The sequence below is a fragment of the Pristiophorus japonicus genome, chromosome 6 (assembly GCF_044704955.1).
Source record: "Pristiophorus japonicus isolate sPriJap1 chromosome 6, sPriJap1.hap1, whole genome shotgun sequence".
Taxonomy (NCBI): domain Eukaryota; kingdom Metazoa; phylum Chordata; class Chondrichthyes; family Pristiophoridae; genus Pristiophorus; species Pristiophorus japonicus.
This window is the reverse complement of record NC_091982.1, coordinates 171,873,511-171,898,529: the sequence shown is the minus strand read 5'-3', so window position 1 is coordinate 171,898,529 and position 25,019 is coordinate 171,873,511. Positions and strand designations below refer to the sequence as shown.

At 47.1% G+C, this 25,019-nt stretch overlaps 1 pseudogene; it reads right to left on the bottom strand.

Moving 5' to 3' along the window:
* Positions 1–247: 247 nt before the first annotated feature.
* On the bottom strand, positions 248–2,839 carry LOC139266221 (jerky protein homolog; annotated as a pseudogene).
* Between the last annotated feature and the right edge of the window lie 22,180 nt (positions 2,840–25,019).

Below are 25,019 nucleotides of genomic sequence, written 5' to 3'. Positions count from 1 at the left end.
GGCCATTCCGGGTAAACGATTTTGCTGCTAGGGCGAGTGCACGTCTCAGAGCTGAAATTTGATGTCGATAGAACCAACCACGAAGACTTATTTTGTGTTAGCATGGCATGAAGTTAATGACAATGGATTCATTTTGTCTCGAAATTATTTGATTATGTTAAAAGAGTTAAAATTGTTAAAACTTAGCTGATTTTTAAAAAAGTGATCTTATATCTGCTTGTTTAAATGAATTCATTTTCTTCTTTATTCAAGTGTTGTGGATGATATGAGCTTGCAGAATCTCGTGAGAAGTGAAATGAGAATTCTCCTGAAAGAAACCTACGGCATATTTCATTGTCTCTTCAGCACGTGTCCAACTTTTTCTTTCTTTTACTTCAATCTCAGTGTCTGAATCGCTCATCTCTTCATCAGATTTGTCTCTACTGGTGACTATGCTGATAAGCTGCTCGTTGGTATAAGATTGTGCTACAGCTGTGTCGATGTCAACATGTATCCACTCAGCAATCTCATCCTCTGCTAGGGATTTAAGTGCGTTTGTATCATGAGCACTGTTGACAATCTCCACGATTTCTTTGACAGCCTGTTCTGTATCAGCCCCAGCATAGAAACCTTCGAATTCTTCGTCTTCAGAAGCACTGTATTCAATTATGACATCGGGCCACAACTTGCACCAACAACTCATCAGTGTTACGTTTTTTACTTCTCTCCATGCCAGAGAACATGCATCGATGGCATCTTTAATAGTGTATGCTCTCTGGAAATCAATGCTTGATAGATCACGATTAATCAACCTGCACATGAAGTTGTTCCTATAATGACACTTGAAATTTTGTATGATACCCTGATCCATAGGTTGAATGAGCGAGGTCACATTGGGGGGCAGATAGCTTGCGAAGATATTGCCACAACTGGACACTAATTTTGATTCATGCGGGTGTGCTCTGCAATTGTCCAGAAGCAGGACACACTTCCCATTAGGTGCCTATTTTCTTCATGTTTTCTCGAGCTTGGGGACAAATTCTGTTGAGAACCATTCCATGAATATGTCCTTGTCCATCCACGCACTTCTCTGAGCCTTGTAGCTGACTGGTAAATGAGCAATTCCCTTTAAAGCACATGGTCTTCTTGATTTGCCAATCACTAACAATGGAAGTCGGTGTTCACCAGAGGTATTGGCACAATTTAAGATTGTTAACCTGTCCTTATTCATCTTCAAGCCTGCAGCTTCCTTCTCCCCTGCTGCAGCCAATGTAGTAGTCAGCAAACACCTCCACAGTAAGCCAGTCTCATCGGCGTTGTACAGTTGATCTGCGGTCAATTTCATTTCCTGTACCATTCTAGCAAATGTTCTTGCATAATTCTGAGCAGCCTCATTGTCTGCCGATCTTTTCTCGCCCGACACATCCAGCTGCCGAATGCCATAGCACTGCTTAAATTGTGTGAGCCACCCCTCTGAGAAAATGCACTCTTCATCTGGATTCATTCTCACCTTGAAGTCCTTGGCCTTTGCTATAATCAATGGCCCTGAAATTGCCACACCTTCAGACCGCTTCAAAGCAAACCATTCATAAAGCACCTGGTCGAGTTTGTCAAGCTTCGACTTTCGCAAATTCTTGCGGGCCATTACCTTCACGGGCAATTCAGAAGCATCGGTGAATCTTTCAAGATCTTTCTTTTGCTTCTTGATATCGTAAATTGTTGATGATCCAACTTCATATTTCTCCATCAAGTTACGCACATTTCTGCCAGCTTCATACTTCTTTATAATTTCTAACTTCTGCTGGATGCACAATACCTTTCGTTTCCTTTTAGTGCCTCCACAGACATTTTAAGTTGTGCACCCGACTGCTTGAACTGCTCTCAATGCGTTTGGCAGTTGCAAAGTGAGAAAGAAGTCCATGCCTGCTTCAATTTATGTGTGCTTGCTAGTTAAAGTGATCGAGATTTTCACGTGTGAAGCAATTATTTAATGCCTGTGTTAGATACGAAGTGAGAAAGGAGTGCACGCCTGAGTCAATTTATGTGTAATTGACACTTGAGCTGATCGAGATATTCACGTGTACGACAGTTTTCAAAAGTGCCGTTGCAGCGGGTTCTCCGTTAGACCCGTGTACGGATAATCGAGAGTTGACTGTACAAGCAGTAACCATGTAGGATACATGACATAACTCTCCCCCAAGCCGTTAGTGCAAATCTCCTTCTTGCATTGACAGTGCTCTGGGCTTAGCTCTATCTGGTTGACCCTTGGAGGGTCGTTTCCATCTTGGGTGAGTAGGTGGTGTTTCGTTGGCAGTGGGGGTGCTGGTGGTTTCTGTTTGTGCGTCCATGACCACTTCATTCTCTCTCCCCCCGCCCCCACCCCCCCTTCCCCCCACATATAGATTATGCCGGTGGCTCATTACATTCATATAAACTCAAGTCCAGAAAAAAAAATTGCAATTACATCATTACATTTGTGGTACAGTTGTGAGGCAAGTACATTTGACTGGTGTGATACATACTTGATACATACTTGGAATCAGTACTGGTGTATGAGGATAAACCAGTACAAGAACTGCTGGATGGTGTCCAGGTAGTCTGGTGGCGGCGCGGTGCCCAGTGCTGGCAGTGAGAACCCGGTTGGCTCAAGTTGCCTGCTCTCAGGGACTTTGCCGTTGCTCCTTGCGTCGGGCAGGTTCACAGATGCCTGTGATCTCACTGTCCTTTTCTTGCACCCCGGGTTGCTGCTGCTCCCTGAGGAGCAGTCGTCTGGAAGTGCACAAGGAACTGCTGACTCGCTTGCCTGGGCATTATTTGGTTTGCGATCCTGGCTTGTCCCGGTCCCATTTTGGAGAACCATTGCGGGTGACCCTTCGTTCCCGGGTGTAGCCTTGGTGGTAATAGGGTCTGGGGGCTGTGCCTTAGCATGGTTTGCTCTTTCAGGCTTGTGGCGGTTGGTGTCATCGGGTGCCTGAGAGGTGGAGCCAATCAGGGGCAGGGTATCGATACCGGTGTCGTTGCCCTCCTGAGATCGCTTGCTCTGCAGCTTGTATGTATTGGCTGTTTTTGGCCACACTTTATGGTGCATAATTCTGGTCCCAGGGACGCAGGCTACTACATTGGGTAGCTCGCTGGACCTGTGTGCTCCCGATGGGTGTCTGCCCGCTGCATTGACTGTATGCAGTTGAAATGCTACATCGCACAACGTTTCATTACTCACATAAATAACCTGTAGCTCCGATCGTGATCACACGACTTTTCTTTGCTTATTGCATGTACACAACTCTGATCATCAATTGCACATTTTACATCTCACTCACAGTTGCTCTTACATTGATTGAGAGTGTGGGACTGTCCCTTTAAGTGTGCTGGGTTGCAGGCCTCCTTTAAGAGAGCCTTGCTATCTTTACCCCAATCCTCTTCTTCGCTTGGTGCCACGTGTTGCTCCATCAGCGCTGCACCTCATGGTCTGGCCTCCGCCATCTTTTTCTTCAGTGCATCATCTCATGATTTGGGCGCTATCTTTCCTCCATCCACGATGTCGACTGCAGTGATCCTCTTCTCCCCGGGTTCTGCCACCGAAGCTGGGAAGTCGCCTTTAGATCCGATTTTCTTCCTCCACAGTCCTGCCACTGGAGCCTGGAAGGTGCATTCGGGTCATCTCAGCTGGATCATCTCCGCGCAGTCGTGCTGAGCGATCTGTGCCTCGGGTGCTGTGCTGGTCTGCTCTCTGGTGCTGGGTCCACTCTCAGGTAGGGCTTGCTTTGCCACTGAGCGTGGAGGACGTCGATCACTGGAGGGATGAAATCTTCCCAACTCCAATGGATCTTCTTCATCCACCTTCTTCCGAGTAGCGTTGGTCCATCATCTGCAACAATTCACAGAGGTAACCTGTGCACCGCGCCATCATGGAGTACTTTTACATCCGCACTACCAATGACTGGGAAAAGTTCATCAGTGTAGGTGCGCAACTTTGCCTGAACCGTGACCAACTTGGGTCGTTCAGCTTGATTATCCCATAGCCTCTCAGGCTTCCTGATTCATTACTGACTGGCTCGCTCTGTATCCACTTCCATGAAGACTGGAATGCCATCTATCTTGACTTCCATCCTCAACGGGGAACACTCGGTGGTGCAGGTAAACATGCCATCTACCTCGTCGTGGGGCTGAGTCGCCTCTCTGCCTATTATTTCATAATCCGCGCTGGATTCATGGCCATCTGCAGACTCTTTAGCAACACAGTGAGTCATATTTCTTTTACACATTCGCCGGAGGTGGCCCTTTGTGCTGCAGCCTTTACACACAGTCTTTAAAACGGCACTGTTGAGCCCTGTGATTCCCTCCACAACGCCAGCATGGAGTTACTCGGTTAGCCCCCCTCGGCGGACTCTGAGTTAAGGAACTCGGGGGCCTGTTCTCTCTTCCCTGAGAAGGTTCACATTCTACAGTCCAGCCTCTGAAAGGCACCAATCGGTGCACAGTACCTGCCGGGTTTGAGTCCTGAGGATAGGTCATCTGCCTAGAGCCGCAGGTCGAGGTCATAAATGTCTGGCTCATGGAGATGGCCTTCTGCAGTGTGCCTGTGGTATCCGCCGACAGTAGCTTATGAAGAAGGCCCTTATGCCCACTTCCAAGGACAAAGATATCCTGCAGCACTTCGGTGAGGTCGTTGCCAAAATCACATGGTGCCGCCAGCCTCCTGAGGTATGCAGCATATTTCGCGATTTCCTGGCCTTCGGGCCGTCGGTGGATGTAAAACAGGTGTCTGGCTGTGAGGATGCTCTCTTTGGGCTTGGGTTATTCTTGGATCAGTGTTACAAGCTCCTCATACGTCTTGGTCGTTGTCTTCGCTGGTGCCAGCAAGTCCCTGACGAGGCCATAGACAGTGGGCCCACAACTGGTTAGCAAGGTAGCTCTGCACTTATCAGCCAGTGTGGCCAGATTGTCGCCTGCCAGGTCGTTTGCTGTGAAGAAATGGTCGAGCCTCTCCACAAAGGTGTCCCAATCATCACCATCGGTGAACTGCTGCAATGTACAAAGGGTAGCCATTTTCGTGTGAACGTCCGTAATCTCGTCGCCAATTGTTATGTCTTTAGATGCTCTGATAATGACTTCACAAGACAATGTGTTGTACTTGAACTGTAGTGACCTTAGTCCTTTATTGTTAACTCCAAAGTGAGGATCACACCTGGTGGCCTGCCTTTTATACTAGGCCTGGCACACCTGTACAGGTAACCTACAAGTCTCCCACTGAGGTGCACTCTGGTGGCACATCTTGTAATAGTACAAGCAATAACCATGTCGGATATATGACAGAGCAGAACTAAACTCTACACCTTAGCATAACGCACCCAACCGCTACTCAGCAAACAGTTGATTTAGTTAATTGGTTCTCCTTAGATAATAATCACATATATTTAATTGTAGTTCCTAACTTACAACAACGCCCAAGGTTTCTTAAAGAAAAGAAAAATACTCACCAATCAACCAGCCAATCACTTATCTGCTTGGCTGTGACGTCACACTTCGATTTTTGATTTTTTTAACTTTTTCTTTTGCCCTGCTGCAGCTGGCTGCTCCCGATCTGCCACTGTTCCAAACTGCTGCCGCTTTTGTACTCCCGCGCCCGCGCAGGTCTCGCGATGCTGGCCGCTGCTCCCGATCTGCCGCTGCTCCAAACTGCCGCCGCCCTTCTTTACTCCCGCGCCCGCTCAGGTCTCGCGATGCTGACCGCTGCAGCATTCGATAGTCTCTCACCATTTAAATAATATTTTGTTTTTCTATTCTTCCTACCAAAGTGGATAACTTAACATTGTCCCATATTATACTCCAGCTGCTAAATTTTTACCCACTCAATGGGCCCAAATTTCCCCAGCTGCCTAGAGCGGCATAGTTAGGGGTGGCACGCCATCCTTTTGGGCAAAAAAAGCGCCAAAAATGTACCTGGTAACTTGGCCGCTCACTCGTCGCCCGGTTCCATCGGCGTGGCACTGCAGAGCCTGCGGGGGGGGGGGGGCGGAGCTTCGACCATGCTTGCTCAGCACAGCCGGCGGGGGCGGGGCTTGGGCCCTGCATCACGTGGAGTGCTGACAGATGGACGCATATTTGTTTGAGCGTGCGCGCATGCGCAATGTGCTTTTCAGCATGCGTGCATGCGCAGTGGAGCAGGAAGCTTGGCAATTGGCCAATTAAAGGGAGAGCGTCCTCAGTATCATTGCCAATGGAGCATATATAAAGGTAAGGTTTAAATATTGATTTTTGTGTCACTGAGGGAGTGCAAAGGAGTGCTGGATAGGTGGAAGAAAGGTGAGAACTGTGATTTTTGAACATTACTTGAGTGTAAGTCCAATGTACGAATGAAGCAAGAGTAGGCAACAAGAACAAAGAATTTCCTCCATGAGGAAGTGGAGAAACTAGTCACTGTCATTGAGGACAAATGGTTGGAGCTGGACATCAGCAAGAGTGGTCCCACAAATGTTTCACCCAAGGAAATGAGAAGAAGATGGAACCTAGTTGCAGAAGAATACTCCGCAGGGGTGAATAGTGCAAGATCTGGAAGCCAGTGCCAAAAGAAATGGCAGGACATTGGTCGAGTAGTGACTGTAAGTAATATCTTCATCTTTAAATTGAATTGCAATTGAAAATGTGACCATCTGTATGTGTGCCACCCATCAGAAGCGCACCATGTGTGAAAATTAATATTTTCATCTTTGCAGAAGAAATTGGCCCACAACAAAAGGGAAAGACTTAGAACAGGAGGAGGTCCGCCAAATCTGCATCAACTGTCACCCTTGGAATAGAGGGTTGCTGCCTTGCTGAGTCGCACCGGCAGAAAAAGAGGGTGAGTCATTAAAATACATAATCGGCCTTCAAATCAACCTGCTGACTGGCCTGCTACACATCAGACTACTCATGCCACCCATCCTGCCCCCTCCTGTGCTGCTAACCATTTGATTGTTCTGTTGTACTTTGCAGAAGAAGAAGACACTCCTCAACATCCTGAAGATCCACCAGAGGATCCATTTGCATGTGCTCCAGACCAAGGCGGGTGTGGAGAGGAGGGGTCCATGGAAATATGTTCACGGGAGAATGCTCATCGCGATATGGATCAGTCCATAGTACAAGGCATCACACTGCCAGAAATCTCCATGAGCTCCTCGGTGACATTCCATGGTTTCACATCTTCCAAGGTTGCGGGTCCTAGTGGCGGTGGTGAAATGTATGTTGGAACATCCAGTTCCCCACCATCCCAGCCTGAGCCTCACACTGGAGGTGTGCCTCTAGGCAGACCCACGGTGAGGGGAATGAGAAGCCGACCAGTCTCTCCTGAGATGCATCCCTCAGCAGAGGTTCATTGGGTGAGGAGACTAATGCCCTTACAAGATCACTCATGGTGGCCATCAGTGGGGTGCGTGATGAGGTAGCGACACCATCGGATGAAATTTCAGCACTGAGACGTGAACTGAGGGTGGGCATTTCAGAGGGTGTGCTGATGCCATGAGAGAGCTAGCTTCTGCAATAAGGGTACAAAGGCCGGATACTCAAATGCCACTTCCACTTCAAACCACGCACCAGCCACCAGTGAGACCCAAGCCGGGCCCCCAACCCCCCCCACCACCATCACCGACCCTATGAGGAAGTGCACTTTCCCAGAGATGTGGGTGAGGGATGGGTGCAGCCTTTCTTTGCTGTTTTTTCTGTTGTTACTGCTGTTGTTGTTGTTGTTGTCGTTGAAGTGCACTGTAAAATATCCAATAAAAGATATTTTGCATTAAAACTGAATCATGTTCCATTAGGACTACACAACATTTAGGGACAACTATAAAAAGTAAAAATCCCTCACCCCTACAGTCAGGTGTGCCTGCTGCCCCTGGCCCTGGCGGGTGGGCTAGCACGGTGCGTTCTGCAGTTGGCAAGGTAGGACTGCTCTATTTTCAGTACCTGATTTATGTTTCATTTATTTTTGATGATGTTGTGCAGCTGTTGTGCTGAAGATGTTGTGATGTTATGCTGATATTGTGAAGGTCTTTAGTGCTTTGGAATCCTCTAACTCACCTCCCCCCCACCATACTATCATTGGCTACCTGCGTTGATCTCTTAAATGTAGGTAAGGTTTTTCTGTGCCGACAAAAGTGGCCACATACACTGGCCTAATTTAGTTTGGAATAACTTTCAGCTGGCCAAATTTGCTTCTATGGCCAAAAGAGGCGTAAATGGCTGGCCACGCCCTCTTTTGGAGAGAAAAAACAAAACTAGAAAAAAACCTAACTGACTTACACTGGAGCAAGTTAAATGGGGAGATTTGCGATTTTTAAGTTACTCCAAAAAAAGCTACTTACTCCAAAAAAAACGGGGCAACTTCTGGGGAAATTTGAGCCCAATAAACCTATCTATATACTTTTGCAGACTCTTTGGGGCCGAAATTGCCTCCCGCCTGAAACGGGGCGTACGCACTGCATTTGTGCGTCCAGTGCTGCCGCTATGGAGTGGTATTAAGATAGAAATTCACCTTTTTCAGGCCCAAAACTAAGCAGAGTAGTAATGCCGTGGTAAGGACTGCTTTCAGCGGTGTGGCTGCGACGTGCACTTTGCACAACGCAATTCCCCTCGGAGCCAGAGAATGTTTGAGGAGGGTGAGGCGCTTCAGCGACGCAGAGCTGGAAACTGTAATCAAAGGTGTGGAGAGAACGAGGCAACTACTCTTCCCTGAAAGTGGTGCGAGACCAATTTGTGGCGTCTTCACCGAAGCCTGGAAGGAGATAGTGGAGGAGGTTTTGGGGACCTCCATTCACCAGCGGACCCCGAGCCAATGCAGGAAGAGGCTAACTGACCTTATTTGATTGTTCAAAGTGAGTACATGCTGCCCTAACTCCTCACATTACATCTGCCATACTCTCCCTCACCTTAACTTGTTTATCGCCAACATTACTTAATAGTTGAAGTGCCTGTTGATTGCTAGGCCTGTATGTGTGCACACTCACAATGGAGGATGCCTTGCATCTGAGATTCACAGCTGCGTGTAATGGACCCAGACTTGCACTCATTGTCGAGACCTCTTGAAGCTGCCACTTACCAACCCTCCATTGCTTTGCAGGCCAAAGTGGCGCACAACCATGCCGACCAACAAGCCACTGATGGGGGCGAATCGCAGAAGGTGGAGCTCACCGATCTTGAGCAGAGGTTGTAGCGGCTAGTGGGCGTGCATGTTGGTCTCCCTGTGGCTTCTGGGTGCTCTGATGGTGCTGGGGGCAGCGTGGGTAAGTGAAGGCCTTTGTGCAATCCCATCTCTCCCTCACAGTGTAATGGCCTACCTGGCTATTGCTTATGCCTCTGTGCAAGCTGCTTGCTGCATGGTGCAATGCGGCTCCTCAACTTCACGGCTACCCTTCTCTCTTTTATGCTTGCAGATGAGACTCAGAGTGTCATAATGAGCAACACAGAGACCCTTGACGTGACTGACAGTCACAGTCAGGAGACACTTGACACCCTGGATGATCTTGGCAGCATCTCGAATGAGGGAGATGCAGAGGGGGAGAGCTCTGCCAGCAACAGTGCTTCACTGCTTGATACAGTCCCCCCACCAGCTCAGCTACTGGGAGTCCGCGGTGGGGTAACATAGATTTAGGAGAGGGGTCTGCACTGGGTGAAGCACCGGGGCCTAGCAGGCTGCAGCATGGTGTAGGGTAAAGGGAACCTCAGGTGCCATCTCTCCGGGGGATGAGTGCACAGCCGAGTCCTGCTGAGGAGGACTCAGACGAGCCCATCGATGTTGGGGCTTATGAGCAAAGGGTGGAGGTCATGCAATCGGAGCTCTTGGTGGCAATGCAAGGGGTGCCCGAGAGGCTGTCACAAGTGGTGAGGAGTGTGGAGGAGTCCGCCTCCCGCATTGTGGACAGTTCTGCACACACCATGGGGACCATCATTGACAGTGTGCAGGCGATGGTGGAATCCCAGAGTGAGCGTGCGGATCCAGCTGTGATGACGCGTCTCTTGGCCGAGGTGACAGCTGCCATTGATGCACAGGTGCGAGGGAACAAGCGTGCCTGTGCTTCTTTGGACAGGATGGCCACTGTCCTGGAAGCTCAGAATGCTCTCATGCACTCTGGACAACAGAGCACGGAGCATCTGATTATTGTTGTTCTTGATGGCTTCCAGAGTTTGACTGCTGTCATGCAGTCGCAGCTGGAGACTACGCGAGATCTGACTGCTGCCATTGCGGCTGGGTCCACCAGGATCCACCGGGGGCCTAATGGTGCCACCACACTTCGCCGACCTGTGCTCCAACAGCTTGGTGGGGGAGGTGGGGTGCTGCCCCGGGGGAGTATCACTGGCTTCTCGGGCCAGGATCCTGATGTGGGCTCTCCGGTTCACAACAGCCCTGAGCCGAGACCTGCCACTGCTCAATTGCTGCCAACCATGGCTTCGTCCCAGCCACTTCTGATTGAAGGCACACAAGAGGATGTGGCCCAATCTGCAGCCGACCCTTCCAGGGTTAGAGCTGGTCGAGGGCGTCCGAGAAGGACATCTGCAGTTTTCTCTATAGACTCACAGCAGCCTTCCCAAAGCCATGAGGCAGCCACAGGGGAGACACTGCAGCGTAGTGTAAGGATAGGTTTGCGTAAGAGGGGTTATAAAGAGTTGCACAAGGGTGAAAATTATGTGAATGTTTTGGAAACCCATTGTTTGGGTTCCAATAAATCTTTATTTTGTGTTCGGAATTTGTGATCAGGTCTCTCATTTTACTGTACGTGAATGATGTGTGAGAGGGCTCACAGGTTGGCCCATGGACATGGCCAGATACAGGCTCAGCTGCACATTGAATTATGTAAACTGTGCAGCTATCAGATGGTTTTGTGCTTCCCTTGCAGGATCACGATGGCGATGCCGCCTCCTGCGTGGCTGCCCACCCGCATCCTGCTCCTCCTCCTGTGCCTCCTCCTCCTCCTCCTCCTCCCCAGGTGCCACTGCTGCCTCGTCCTCCAATGGCTGTGCCCTCATGATGGCTAGGTTGTGGAACATGCAGCACACCACCACAAACATGGAGACATGCTCAGGCAAGTACTGCAGCACACCCCATGAGCGGTCCAGGCAACGGAACCTCTGCTTGAGAATCCCAATTGTGTGTTTGATGATGGTCCTGGTGACCAAGAGACTCTCATTGTTCGCGAGCTGCCCATCAGTTCTAGGGTTACGCAGAGGAGTCATGAGCCAAGTGCTCAGCACATAACCTTTGTCACCCAGGAGCCAACCACAATCTTCATTGGGACCAGTGAAGAGGTGTGGCACACCGCTCTGCCACAGTATGAAAGAGTCGTGGCTGCTGCCAGGAAACCGGGCATCCAGTTGCATAATCTTACGCTTGTGGTTGCAAACGAGTTGAACATTGAGGGAGAGGAATCCTTTATGGTTTCTGAATTGCTCGAGAGTTTGTTGGGGTGCCTGGAGAGTGACATGGGTGCAATCAATGACCTCCTGGACCCTGGGGATGCCCGCAATGCACAGGAATGCAGTCTGCCGCTCCAGTTGCTTGTCCTTGGTCACGGGGAAGGAGATGTAATCGGCCCTCCTCCTATACAGAGCATCTGTGACCTCCCATACTGATGTGTAGGCTGCAAACTGCGAGATGTTGCAGATTTCTGCAATGGCAGTTTGGAAGGATCCAGTAGCATAAAAGTTGAGGGTGATAGTCACCTTCGATGCCACGCTCAGGGTTGTCCTCACCCTTGTCTGTGGCTCCAAGTCTGTCTGCAGGAGATTACAGAACTCAGTCACGGCGTCTGCGCAGGCACTGATGATCATTCATATCCCTGAATGAGAATTGGTGGCGGAAGATCCTTTCTTGATATGGCCTGACGCCCCCATGTCTGTGTAGTCATCTTGCTCTGTGAGGCGGCTCTTTGGCTTCTTCTGCTGCTCTGCTGGCTCTTCCACCTCTGAGGCTGCTCCTGCCCAGCATCTGCCTCCGCTGCAGACTGCCTCCTGGCCCAGTATCTGGTGTGATGGGTTCACGTACCTCAATTCTCCTCCTTAGGGGATGCCCTTGCTGAGAGCCTTCCTGTGGCACCTCTCTTGTCTCCCCTCTGTGACCATCTCCCTGGCCCTCTCCATGCTGGGCTGCAATGATGCCTGAGGCCCTTGTCCACTGCCTCTGCAGCCGTTGCCCCCGACGCCACCTTCTCCTTCGTGCCTCGGCGGCACGCACAATGTGCAGGAGGCGTTGGCCTGCCAGCACTGCCCCCATTTCAAAGCCCTTCCCAAGCCCAGCCTCCTCAAAGTAGCCTCCCTGTTCAGCAGGTGGATGGCGTCTCCAGCATTCGCAAAGCAGCGTGCACTGTATCCTTGCACTGCTTTTGAAACAACAGGAAAAAGCTGTTGACACAAAATCCACTGAAAGCAACACACCTTTCAGGTGTGCATCAAGAACTATGCACCACCCAAAAAAAACAACTCTTGGCACCACCCAATGTGCAACGACATATATAGGGCAACGGGGCTTCCGGCCCGGGACCGCTGCAGTGCGTGCAGTGATGATGCACTTAGGAGTGCTGGCCATCACTGCCGCGGAAGTAGTGGGGGGGGAGCGGTGTGGTGATGCACACTGCCAGAAAACCACAGAAGGGCAATTGGGTTATCGGCGGCCAGTCCACAAAAACTCAGCGGCCACTGCACTCCGCAGCATGGCTGCCGATTTATGGTGCTAACAGGCCTTAAGGAGAGTGGCAATTTCGGCCCCTTCGTGTCCTTGTCACAACTTGCTTTCCCACCTATCTTTGTTTCATCAGCAAATTTGGCTACAATACACTCGGTCCCTTCATCAAAGTGATTAATAGAGATTGTAAATAGTTGAGGCCCCAGCACTGATCCCTGTGGCACCTCACTTGTTACAGTTTACCAACCTGAAAGGACCCATTTTTCTGACTCTCTGTTTTCTGTTAGTTAGCCAATCCTCTATCCATGGTAATATATTACCCCTAACATCATGAGCCCTTATCTTGTGTAATAACCTTTTATGTGGCACCGTATCGAATGTCTTTTGAAATCCAAATACACTACATCTACTGATTCCTCTTTATCCACGCTGCTCGTAACATCCTTAAAGAACTCGAATAAATTTGTCAAACACAATTTACCTTTCCTAAAACCATGCTGACTTTGCTTGATTGAATTATGATTTTCTAAATGTCCTGCTCCTACTTCCTTAATAATGGACTCCAGCATTTTCCCAACGACAGATTTTAAGCTAACTGGCCTATAGTTTCCTGCTTTCTGTCTTCGTTCTTTCTTGAATAGTGGCGTTACATTTTCAGTTTTCCAATCTAGGGAATTTTGGAAGATTATAACCAATGCATCCACTATCTCTGCAGCCACCTCTTTTAAGATCCTAGGCTGCAGGCCATCAGTTTCAGGGGACTTGTCAGCCTTAGTCCCATTAGCTTGCCTCGTACTTTTTCTCTAGTGATAATGATTCTTTTAATTTCCTCTCTCCCTTTTGCTCCCTGATTTTCTACTATTATTGGGGTGCTTTTACTGTCTATTACCTTGAAGACAGATACAAAATATTTGTTCAAAGTCTCTGCCATATCTTTGTTTCCCATTATAAATTCCCCAGGCTCATCCTCTAAAGTTTCTTATCCATTCACAGTGTTTACCTTGAATCCCACAGCTTTGAGCAGAACTCATAATGTTTAGTGTGGAGCTTTATCGAGCAGCTTTTCAAACTCGAGGTACACAATATCATAGGGCTTCTTAACTTTGTTTTATTTTTCACTCGTTCATACCATTCAATAGGTTTCTCTTTTATTTGTAATTTTCAGTGCTTGTCAAAAAATATGTTGGGATCTATAGTGCTGACAAAAATACAGAATTCTTTCAAACATTTTGGAGTTATTTTCTGGTAACATAGGGGTAAAATTGGTCTTTTGGCAATTGTGCAAATCGGGTGATAACTATTCGGAAGCACATTTTACACACTGCCTGATTTTCTCTTCCACAATGGAAAATAAAGCAGGCGCAGTCTAAAATAGGCTGCTGATTTGCTATAGCTCATTTTGAAGACCAATTTCACCCTCTTAGCTTTCCAAAAGGGTCGATTGTCAGTGTGATGATTAGCTAGAATGCAGCATTTTAGATATTTCATAGAAATTCCGTTTTACTCCCCAAATTAATTATGCAACTTTTTTCTTTTCAAATAACTCTCAACAGCTGTACATGTGAGGAAACATTTTTCTCCTCTAACTCATCCTCCACACATAAAAAACATTTTACAAATGAGTTGACAGTGATCACCCTACATGAATTATTCTCTTAAGAATCAGGAAATAGAAGCAGGAGTAGGCCATACGGCCCCTCAGGCCTCCTCCAACATTCAATAAGATCACGGCTGAACTTTTACATCAACTCCACTTTCCCGCCCTATCCCGTGATCGACTCTGGCTTTGATGGATAATATTAAATGGCACTAATTATTTTTGCTTTTCAAACAATGTGGAGGAACAGTGGGGAGTAGTTCCCCAATTACAGTGATGGAAATTATTATTTTGGCTCTCTAACCTCTGACTAAATGAGAAGGAAAGCAAGAGAGAAGGAAAGAGAGAAGGATCGAACTTGCATTTCTATAACATGTCCCAAAGCAATTCACAGCCAGTGAAATACTTTTGAAATGTAGTCACTGTTGTAATGTAGGAATTGCTGAAGTCCATCTGCATGCAGCAAGGTCCCATAAACAGCAATAAGATAATGACCAGATAATGTGTTCTTTTTAAAGTGATGTTGGTTGAGAGATAAATATTGGTGAGGACCCCAGGAGAACTCTAATACAAAAGCAAAATACTGCTCACCATTTCTCACCAGGAGAACTCCTCTGATCTTCTTCGAATAGTGCAATGGGATCTTCTGCGTCCACCTGAGATGGCAGACAGGGTCTCGGTTTTAACATTTCATCTGAAAGATGGCACCTTTGACAGTGCGGCTCTCCCTCAAGAATGCACTGAGGTGTAAATCTGGATTCTATGCTCATATCTTTGCAGTGGGACTTGAGCCCGCAACCTTCTAACACTACCACTGAGCCAAGGCTGACGCCTTTGAGGTCAATAGATTTTTGGAGCAGTAGAGGGTGTGGCAAAATTAAAGATTTCTGTCTTTAGTTTTAAAAAGTTTTGAATGGCTAGTGTTTAAACCAGAATCTGTTCATTTTGCTCGGTGGAAAATGGAAAACTTAAGACAACCAGGCTACAAAGAAAGAGAAATTACCTTTCATCAGGAATCAGTTAATATGAAACAGTTATCTTTAAAATATAAATGGACACAACTTTTTGGTAGAATATGTTGGCACCAAATTTCCTGGAACTCCATTCCTGACATATACCATTAAATACACTGTTTTTTTTCTGTCCTGTATTAAAGTAGTCTTGCTGAAATGTAGGAAAGGAAATACAGGCTGCAATTTCTCCACACGCGGCAGGATTGATGCAGCTGGTGTTGGTGCCGTGTGGTAAGACCGCACCCGATTCGAGACCGCCCTCTGTCCCGAATCTTCTGATGATTATGCTTGTAAGCCTGCCCTGCAGGCTTCCCGGCCAATTAAGAGGAAGCCAGTGTGATCATCAGCCATTGCCTTAAAGGGACCATGCCCACATTACTTTTGACAGTTCTTCTGTCAGTGTTCTGCAGCATTGAGGTGCTGCAAACACCGACAAGCACTGCACAGAGGTGCACGACTACTCCCACGACCCTCTCCAGATGCTTATGGAGGGAGTCACAGCATGCAGGGAGTCCTCTTGGCTTCCCATGGGCAGAAGGGACCTCCCCAGGACACCACGCAGTCTGGTTGCACATTGCACAGCAGGGCGCAAGCAGGGATGTTGTCAGGAGGATCTGGCTGCAGTGGTGCAAACCTTTCAATGATCTCAGTAGATCACGAAAAGTTACTGCAAAGCCACACTCAACCTAATATTGCTGTGCCACTCATCACATCCCCATCACTCTGCCTTCCCTACCCTACTCCTGCACATCCTTACTCACACCAATTTACCTTGCACCTCCACCCATCACTCTCTCTCTCTCTCTACATTATCAGTTCCCCATTTCACTAGCCACCCTCATCCTTGTCCAATCATCCCAACTAATAACACACCAGGATAGGCACTTGGGTCTTTTTAGCCAATGTTCATGTTGAGTAAATGTTGGTGCATTGTCAAACATTGAAATGTTTATTTTCAGCGCTTTGCATTCTTGGACAGATTTGTGGGCACCTTTGGAAGTGGCTTAGTGAGTTGTAGTGAATGGCAAGACATAAGGGTACCCCCTGCAATGGTGATAAGTGTGAAAGGAATGGTTTGGACATTGCAGTGATGCTTTATAGAGCTGGTGTGGGGTGGTACCAACCTGGTGCATCATGTGGCAACCAGGGTGTACAACTTGAAGTGAAGTAAATGTTGCCATGGTGAGGCCATTCCTGGCAGCAATGTGGTCGGGTGCTGATGCCCTGTGTACTGTGCAGCATCAGGTGATTGCAGAGAAGGTTGGTATTGTTGGTGGTGATGGTGGCGTATTTAGTGATGTTGATGTTAGGGCTGATTGTGGTGGGATTCTGAGGACCAAGCTGAGATTTTTTCAAGGGCATCGATGCTGCTGGAATAGATAGCAGATGAGTTTGAGATGACAGAAGCGATCTGTCAATGGTGAGTAAGGTTGCTCCAAGGAAGTGACAGTGAAAGGAGAGTTCACTACAAACACTTCCAAAGTGCATACAGGTCAAAAATCTCTTCCAAAACCTGAAGGCTTCAGCTTCTGACATTGGAAAGTGAACAGCTGTGAAATGGTAACTTTTATAGCACTTCTGCAGCTGTCAACTAGCTAAAGCTATAGAGAGTCACTGAGAACCTGACTCCACTTTCTTGGCGTGTTCCCCAAAGGTTGGGCAAACCCGTGAAAAAGTTGGTAAAAGTGTACCTTTTAATGATGTTCATTAACTGTCCTGCCGCTTGCTGTCGGGTCTGCAATCCAAACGACGATCTGACGGGTCAGAAACTCACATGGAGGCGGGTTCAGAGAGGGATCCCCACCCACTGTCAATTCGGGCCATTTTGACAGTGGGCCCACCTCCAAACCTGCCCTCACATAGCTGGGAAGATTCCGGCCACAGTATTACAGTCCATTATTGCATTGTAACAAGGTATGAGGGCTGCTAATAGGAGAATGTTTGCTAGACATATTCAAAAAAATGGCTTTACATAAAAGTAAATCAGCAGGACAAACATTGTAGTCTATTTTTATTTTGTAGCTCTGGAATAGATGTAGCAGGCTCTATGTGTAACAGCTCATGTGTAACCGTTCATTCTGACAGAGAAAATTGTTCTGTCATTAGCCAATGCATTAGCCAAATGTTCACTCTCAATGCAGGCATTTATTGGTGTTATTTATTGATCTTTCTATTAAAGCATCTTTTATTTCCATATCTATTGATGTCCGTTTCAATTATTTTATAGTTCTATTTATACATCATACATTTGTTTTATGTCTAGTTGTCTTTACAGTTCTCTTAATTCCTGGAAATAAACCGTTTGTACTATTTGCTTCCAGACTTTCCTCTAATAAAGTTTATCGACTGCCAAATGTTCTAACAAATGAAAGTTCCATAGCCAAACGCAATCAATGTTTGCGGAGGATCAAGAGAAGGTTTACCTCATCCATCCAAAGAAACTGTCCATTCCAAGAAATGAAGTAAATCTAAAGAAAGCATTCTTAAAAGGGTAGATTAACTGCCCTGTGAGATTTATTGAAGTATTTGCCATTATTCCTGTGATCCTCAGTTTCCAATTTACTGGGATTAGTTGTTAAACCTGGACTACACCAACTCAATGGTGCAGAGAATACAAAGCATTTCATAGGAGACTTGAGCTGCTGATGGAAATTGTTGTCAAGTTGTTCACACAATGAAAGGTTACTGGAGAAAACCCAAAACACAACAAGTTGATCTTTAACATTGATGCATTCACACTGAGGCCGGAATCTTACCAGCCCTGCGAGTGCGGGTTTGGAGGCGAGCCCACTGTCAAAATGGCCACGATTGACAAAGAGGCAGGACCTGCTCTGAACCCACCTCCTTGTCATTTTCGCAAGTGCCGGGTCTGGTTGCAGTTCATAGACCCAACACCAAGTGATGGGCCAGCCAATTAACATCATTAAGAGGTATTTTAAGGTATGCAAAAAGAATTTAACCAGATATTTACCATTTTTCCAACTTTTTCAGGAGTTTCCCATCAATTGGGCTTCACGTCTGGTAAGTGTGCCAGGTTCTCAATGACTCTCCTTTGCTTTGACTAGTTGACAGCTCCAGAAGTGGTATAAAAGCTACCATTTCACAGCTGTTCACTTTACAATCTCAGAAGCTCAAGACTTCAGGATTTGGAAGACACTTTTCAGCTGTGTGCAGTTTGGAAGTACTTGCAGTGAACTCTCTATCCACTGTAACCTCCTTGGAGCAACCTCTCTCAACATTGACAGATCATTTCTGTCATCTCACATTCAGCTGACATTTATTCCATCAACATCGGTGCCCTTGAAAAAATCTCATCTTGGTCCTCAGAATCCCACCACGATCAGCCCAACACCAATATCACTAAAAACACCAATCTTCTCCGCAATCACCCGATACTGCACAAAACACAGGGCATCAGCATCCGACCACATTGCTGCCCGGGACGGCAGGGATGGCTTCACCATGACCATGGTTACTGCACTTGATACTATACACCCTGGCTGCCACATGATACGCCAGGTTGGTACCACCCCACATCAGCAACATAAAGCATCCCTGCAATGCTCAAGCCATTCCTTTCATACTCATCACCATTGCGGGGGTATCCTTACATCTCACTATTCACTACAACTCAATGAGCCACTTTAAAAGGTTCATACAAATCTGTCCAAGAACGCAAAGTGTTCAAAATAAATATTTCAATGTTTGACAACACATTAGCAGAAACTCTACATAAACATTGACTAAAAGACCCAAGTGCCTACCCTTGTGTGTTGTTAGTTGGTATGATTGGACAAAGATGAGGGTGAGAGTGAGGGGTGGCTAGTGAGATGGGGATGTGATAATGTAAAGAGGGATGGTGGAGATGCAAGGTGAGTTGTTGTGGGTAAGTGTCATGTATGTATGCTTGGGGTTACTAGCCACCAGGTAGCCAATGTTGGGGATCATTGGGCTGTACGCACATGTGTGCAGCCCAGGTATAAAAGGCAAGCCACCATGTAATGTAATCACTTTGGGCCCTAATAAAGCAGAGCCAGGTTTGTACCTGTGTAAGTTTACAGTATTCAGTCCATCGAGTTATTATATACATAATATTTGGCGACGAGGTAACTTAAGAACCTTTGCATGCAAAAATGAGCACAATTAGAATTCTGGAGAGATTCGTGGAGGGAGAGGACTGGGCAGATTTTGTAGCTCGCCCGGACCAGTACTTCGTGGACAACAAGATGGAGGAACCCACTGACGCAGTCAGGTGAAGGGAGGTCTTCCTCACGGTTTGCGGTCCGAAAATCTATGGACTCATAAAGAATCTTCTCTCGCCTGCAAGTCCAATGGACAAGGACTATGAGGAATTGTGTGCTCTGGTACGTGACCATCTCAAACCAGAAGATGGCATCATCATCTCATGATATCGATTCTACGTGCACGTTCGTTCTGAGGGCCAGGATGTGTCGAAATTTGTTGCCAATCTAAGACGTCTAGCTAGACCGTGTAAGTTCAAAAATGCATTGAGAGACATGCTGTGGGACTCCTTTGTAATCAGCATCAACCACGAGATGAACCTGTGTAAGCTACTGGCGGCGGAGATACTGGATTTAAGCCAGGCCATCATGATTGCCCAGGCATGCATGACGACGAACAAAAACTTAAAGCAGATATCATCGAAAAATTGGAACTCGGCAAGTACTGTAAACAAGATTGCATCGTCGTTTGGCAGAGCTGCATATGGCAGGGCCTGCTCAACTGCGTATGTGAAACCTATGGCTGTCCAAAGTCCACCAACGGGAATGTATCCGATTTCACCATGTTGGTGTTGTGGGGGCCTCATCAATATTGGTTTAAGCAGTACATTTGTAAAGGCTGTTTGAGACTGGAGCATCTCCAGCGCATGTGTCTGCAACTGAGCAAGCGTGCTGCGACATACCACGTGGAGGATGATGACCAGTATAGCACAGATCCGGATATGCAATCCGAGATACCAGGGGAGGAAGTGTATTGAATGTATTCGTTCCTAACAAAGAGCCAACCAATAATGATTAATGTGAAACTTAACGGTGTGCCGGTACTAATACAATTGGACACGGGTGCGAGTCAATCAATAATGAGCCAGAAGACATCGACAAGCTGCGGGATACTAAGGCTGTGAGGCCTAAGCTGAGTCCAGTCAATGCCAAGTTGCGTATGTATACTAAAGAACTCATAACGGTGATTGGCAGTGCAGTAGTCAAGGTGTCATATGTTGGTGCGGTTCATGATTACCATTATGGATTGCTCCAGGCAATGGTCCAATGCTGTTCAGCAGGAATTGTCTTGAAAAAATCAAATGGAATTGGAACGATATCAAAGCGTTGTTGTCAGAGAGCTGAGCAAGTTCCCCTCGCTATTTGAACCAGGCATTGACAAATTCACGGGAGCCAAGGTGCAGATCCTTGTGGACTCAGATGCAAGACCCATCTATCATAAAGCTCGTGCGGTTCCGTACATGTTGAGGGAGAAGGTTGAAATCGAACTGGACAGACACCAGCGTGAAGGGGTCATATCACCGGTCAAATTTACGAATAGACCAGCCCCATTGTTCCTGTGTTGAAGAGTCATGGCACTGTCAGGATTTGTGGAGACTACAAGGTAACGATCAACAGAGTTTCAAAACTAGATCAATACCCGTTACCGAAAGCTGATGACCTGTTTGCAACGCTAGCCGGGTGGAAGTCATTCACTAAACTGGATCTGACGTTGGCCTACATGACACAGGAGCTGGTCGAGATGTCAAAGAAAATTATGTGCATCAACACTCATAAAGGACTGTTTATCTACAACAGGTGTCCTTTCGGAATTTGCTCGGCTGCAGCCATATTTCAGCGGAACATGGAGAGTCTACTGAAGTCCGTCCCTCGAACTGTCGTGTTCCAAGATGACATCCTGGTCACATCCGTGACACCGCCGAACATCTGAACAACCTGGAAGAGGTTCTACATTGTCTGGACAAAGTGGGACTCAGACTGAAACGTTCGAAGTGCGTCTTTATGGCACCGGAAGTCGAATTCCTGGGGAGGAAAATTGCTGCTGATGGCATCAGGCCTACGGACTCGAAAACCAAGCCATCAAAAATGCACCCAGGACTCAGAATGTGACGGAGTTGCATTCGTTCCTTGGTCTACTCAACTACTTTGATAATTTCCTACCTAGATTGAGAACTTTATTAGAGCCATTGCACATGCTGCTAAGAAAAGGCAACAACTGGGTTTGGGATGCATCTCAAGATAGAACTTTTCAGAAAGCTACTAATCTGCTTTGCTCTAACAAGCTGCTGGTACATTATGATCCATGTAAGCATCTAGTATTGGCCTGTGATACTTCGTCATATAGAGTTGGTTGCGTGCTCCAACAAGCTAATGAGTCGGGTAAACTACAACCTGTTGCGTATGCTTCAAAAAGTGTGTCAAAGGCGGAAAGAGCCTACAGCATGGTAGAAAAAGAAGCATTAGCCTGTGTGTATGGGGTTAAAAAGATGCATCAGTACCTGTTTGGTCTTCAGTTTGAACTGGAAACAGATCAGAAGCCAATCATTTCATTGTTTTCGGAAAACAAAGATATCAATACCAATATATCGTCCCGCACCCAGAGGTGGGCGCTGACATTATCTGCCTATGATTATGTAATTCATCATCGACCTAGCACCGAGAATTGTGCCAATGCACTGAGCCGTCTGCCGTTGCCCACACCGGAGATGGAGACGCCACACCTGCAGACCTACTGTTAGTTATGGATGCTTTTGAAAGTGAAGGAACCCCTGTCATGATTCAACAAGTTAAGACCTGGACCAGCCAGGACCCAATGTTATCAGTTGTGGTACATTGTGTCCTTAGTGGTGATTAGTCTGTCAAACCCAAGCAAATGGGTGATGCAACCTTATAATCGTCGCAAAGACGAACTATCCATTCAGTCAGATTGTTTACTGTGGGGTAATTGTATTGTTATGCCGAAGAAAGGCAGAGAGAAATTTGTACATGACCTACATAGCGCTCATCCCGGTATTGTCATGATGAAAGCCCTTGTCAGGTCTCATGTATGGTGGCCTGGAATTGACGCTGATCTGGAATCATGTGTGCATCAGTACAACACTTGCATGCAGCTAAGTAAAGCACCAGTGGAATCGCCGCTGAGTCTTTGGTCGTGGCCATCTAAACCATAGTCCAGGATCCACATTGACTTTGCAGGTCCCTTCCTGGGAAAGATTTTTTAGTTGTGGTGGATGCATATTCCAAGTGGATAGAGTGTATAATCATGTCATCCAGTACATCCACAGCTACCATTGAGAGCCTTCGTGTCATGTTTGCCACTCATGGTCTGCCTGACACCATTGTAAGCAACAACGGATCTTGCTTCACTAGTCTGGAGTTTCAAGAGTTCATGAAACTCAATGATATCAAACATATGAGGTCAGCACTATTTAAACCTGCATCTAATGGTCAAGCAGAGCATGCTGTTCAAACCATCAAGCAGATATGAAACGTGTAATTAAAGGTTCACTGCAGACTTGCTTGTCATGCATATTGCTTAGTTACAGGACAAGACCCCACACGCTTACCGGGGTGTCCCCTGCTGAACTATTGACGAAGAGAGGTCTTAAGACTCTCTTTTGTCCACCCTGACTTAAACGATCATGTTGAATACAGATGTCAAAGTCAGCAGTGGTATAATTATCGCGCTGCTGTGTCACGCGACATTTCTGTTAACAATCCTGTGTACGTACTAAATTATAGTCAAGGTCCCAAGTGGATCGCCGGTACTGTTACGGCCAAGGAGGGTAACAGAGTGTTTATCGTCAAGCTCAAGAATGGGCAAACATGCAGGAAACATATTGATCAGATAAAGCTGTGGCACACGGATGAACCGGAACAGTCTGAGGAAGACACAATCGGTGACCAACCAACCTACCCTCAGTCATCAGAGGACTCTGCTGTTATCAATGAATCTGGACTTTCAATCCCTGACATGGTTATTGTCACTCCCATCAGATCGGCTACCCAGCCCCCAGTCATGACAGACTCAGAATGCTCGCCCAAGCTGGAGTTGAACTGAGACGATCAACTCAGGAACAGAAAGCTCTGGAGCGTCTCAATTTGTAAAAAGACTGTTCCTAATATCTTAAAGAGAGATATTGTCATATATGCATGCGTGGGGTTACTAGCCACCAGGTGGCGCCACTGTCGGAGGTCATTGGGCTGTACGCACGTGTGTGCGGCCCAGGTATAAAAGGCAAGCCATCATGTAATGTAATCACTTTGGGTCCTAATAAAGCAGAGCCAGGTTTGTACCTGTGTTAGTTTACAGTATTCAGCCTATCGAGTTATTACATACCTAAGAGTAAGAAGGTGCAGGAGTAGGGTAGGGAAGGCAGAGTGATGGGGATGTGATGAGTAGCACAGCAGGATGAGATTAAGTGTTACTTTGCAGTCGTGTTTCGTGATCGACTGACATCATTGAAAGTTTTGCGCCACTGCAGCCTGGTCCTCCTGACAACATCCCTGCTTGTGCCCTCCTGTGCATTGTGAAACCAGGCTGCGTTGGTCTCCTGGGGAGATCTCTTCCGCCCGTTGGAAATTAAAAGAACCTCCCTGCATGCTGTTACTCCCTCCATTAGCATCTGGAGGGAATCATGGGAGAGCTTGGGTACAGCTGTGCACCTTTGTGCAGTGCTTGGCTGTGTTTGCAACACCTCAATGCTGTAGGACACTGACAGCATAATTGTCAAAATCAATTGGCGCATGGTCCCTTGAAGAAAACCGGCTGATGACGCATCATCAAATGGCATCATCAGAACCACTTCCTTCATTGGCTGGGAACCTCGCAGGGTGAGCTTAACAAGCCCCATCAATAGAAGATTCTTCACAGAGAGTGCGATGGAGTCAGGAGCGGGGTCGCTACCCTGCACTGACTGCCCCGGACCCGCCATGATTGGCGAGAACGTGGCTTGATTATCTGTAGCTGTAAGAAATTATAGCTTCATGTAAGGGAGGGAAGAGAACCCATTGCAGCAGATGCTGCAGCTCAGGGGTGGGCAATTATTTGGGCTGGAGAGCCACTTAACAAGTTTTTGGTGAGCTGTTGAGGGCCGCACGACAATGTTCCCCCCAAGGTGTGTGGCTGCACGGTCACAACAATCGTGTGGTCTCGCGCACACCACTCCCTCGCTCCTGCCGCTGGAAGAGATACTGGAAGAAATTTAAAGGGAGCGCTTGAAAAAAATTAGGGGGAACATTGTATAAACATAAATATTGCATAAACATAAATTCAGATATTAGTCAGATGCTATCTTACATACACAATTTGTATTGGATACTGTTTAGAAATGAATCAAAAGATAAAAGTTGAAAATGTGGTGGTGTCTTCTGGACTCTGTAAATCAGTGCCGTGAAATAGACTGTACCCTCTTTAGAGCCTGTCAGCATCAATTCCCCACCTCAATCATCCTTATGACCCTCTGCAAAGATTACTAATGCAGTCCCAATTGATGCCAGATGAAAACTCCCCTACCGTCGTACTCTGGATACCGGGAGAGGAAAGATGCAGCACTTTCTTTGGTAAAAGCGTAGTGGAGATGAGCAGCCATGACACCACTCTAACATGGATAGGGTAAATTTGAGTGCGCAGTGCATTCTGGGTACGGACATCTGCCACTGGGGCCCAGAATCACGGAATGGATCCTTTTAAGATCGGGCCAGGGAGAATCGTTTTTGCGAATTATTAATTTGAATGAAGTACTACTATTGTTTTTCCT